The sequence below is a fragment of the Suncus etruscus genome, chromosome 12, assembly GCF_024139225.1.
Source record: "Suncus etruscus isolate mSunEtr1 chromosome 12, mSunEtr1.pri.cur, whole genome shotgun sequence".
NCBI classification, from domain to species: domain Eukaryota; kingdom Metazoa; phylum Chordata; class Mammalia; order Eulipotyphla; family Soricidae; genus Suncus; species Suncus etruscus.
In genome coordinates this window covers 78,145,738-78,147,567 of record NC_064859.1, presented here as the reverse complement: position 1 = coordinate 78,147,567, position 1,830 = coordinate 78,145,738, and the positions used below count along the sequence as shown (strand labels likewise).

The 1,830-nt window shown below is 32.5% G+C and overlaps 1 pseudogene; it reads left to right on the top strand.

Moving 5' to 3' along the window:
* The first annotated feature begins 1,100 nt into the window (after positions 1–1,100).
* LOC126024262 (transcription elongation factor SPT4-B-like) lies at positions 1,101–1,622 on the top strand (annotated as a pseudogene).
* The last annotated feature ends 208 nt before the right edge of the window (positions 1,623–1,830 follow it).

Below are 1,830 nucleotides of genomic sequence, written 5' to 3'. Positions count from 1 at the left end.
TTAACAATCTGTCAATATAGCTATAAAGTTTTCTTCCTAAATATAACATACATTATGTGCCTTATAGAAACTGTATTATCATGTTTGTAATATGTTGACTTTATAACTATAGAATTTCATTTGTTTTAGTCATCTTTTCATACTCTACTGTAAGTAAAACCCTATTTTTCCTCTGTTAGTATTGAATATTTAATTTTATTCTAAGTAATATATATATATTTCCTATATAAGTATTGGATTAACTAATTATGATTGTAAAATATAATTAAAATATAAAAACTATAACATAAATATAATTTATAGTCATTTGTTTCAATGCCCAAATACCATATTAGGTTTGTCATAGCAAGTGTCACTAGTATCTGGCATCTGGCACATTAGACATAATGTCCAGCATAACAGATATCTCAGCAATACCTTGAACCTACTCTATCCTACTCATAAAATTAATTGTGTTTTAAGATGCTGTTATTCCTATTTGTTAGCACTATTTAGATAACAGTGTTTTTTCTGTTTCTAAGCAACATTATCATAAAAATTGTTTCCATATAAAAACGTTCACTGTATAGTTTTTATTGTTTCAATTTGCTTGTTTCCAAATACATACTAAAATCTTAGTTTTTAGTTTCATGTTATTGTCATTTTGTCATGTTTGTTATCTTATTGTCAGATTGGCTTAATTTTTTAGGAGTGTCACATTTCTTGTGTTGTTCTCTTTACTTTTAAAACAGAAATACTGTTCCAATTTTCAATATAAAATAACCATTAAGATAACTACTAAATTTGAAAAAAGAGACTAATTTACAGAGATTTTTCATATTTCATTAGTTATGCTGTTGTTGTTTTTCCAAATTGAGTAACAGCTAAGATATTTTTTCTTAATTAATTGAGATGGTTTTCAGTAGCACAATATATCTTGGTTGTAAGATGCTTTTTAAGGAACAAACATGTTCTTTTATATGGTTCAAAATAAATGGTTGGTTTCTTTTGTTTGCACAATAGTACTCAGGGAACAACTTGTGTTTTACTTTTCTATTTTTAAGACATATCATTAGCCAAATTATTTTATACTTATATATGTAATTACATGTGTATTAAATATGCACACATGTATGTGCATCTATTCAAATATCAAGATCTGCATCTTATAGAATAATCAATTCCAACAAGACAGATTTGATGTGAATGTTTAAGTAAAAATAAAAATCTTTGGGTTTCCTTCCAGTAGACAGACATCAGGTCCATCCTTCATTCTTGGCCTAGGAGATGGTGCCAAAGGATGTGAGGCATCTGCACACTTGTTTGCCGTGTTCGCTGGTCAAGACTATAGACCACTTTGAATATGATGACTGTGACAATTGTGACGCATACCTGCAGATGAAGGGTAACCGAGAGATGGTGTATGACTGCACCAGATCTTACTTTGATGGGTTGTCTTTTCCAGAACCGTACTGCTGAATAGAAACAACATAAAGAAGGCATCCCCCTACATCGCTTAAGATAGCTTTAAGACAGGTGTATATTCAATATCCATCACTGGTAGCCTGCCTCGAGGAATTGAGCAGGAACTGAAGAGTCAAGGAGTGGTTTACAAAACCAGAGACACAGCTATAAAGACCTAGCCAGAGTAGTAGTTGCCATCCTTCTTGCTCCACCATTTGTCTCTTTCTTTTTGTTGTGGAACTTCAAAATCTCCACACTCTCCAATTCTGAAACTCTAAGACTGTCTGGAGGGCAGCGTGGATTGCCCTTAGGGCTGGTGTGCCCCTGGATCATTTTTCACCTCTGGACTGCTAGCAGTGTGGGTAGGGTTTGTGCTGGGTATTGAAA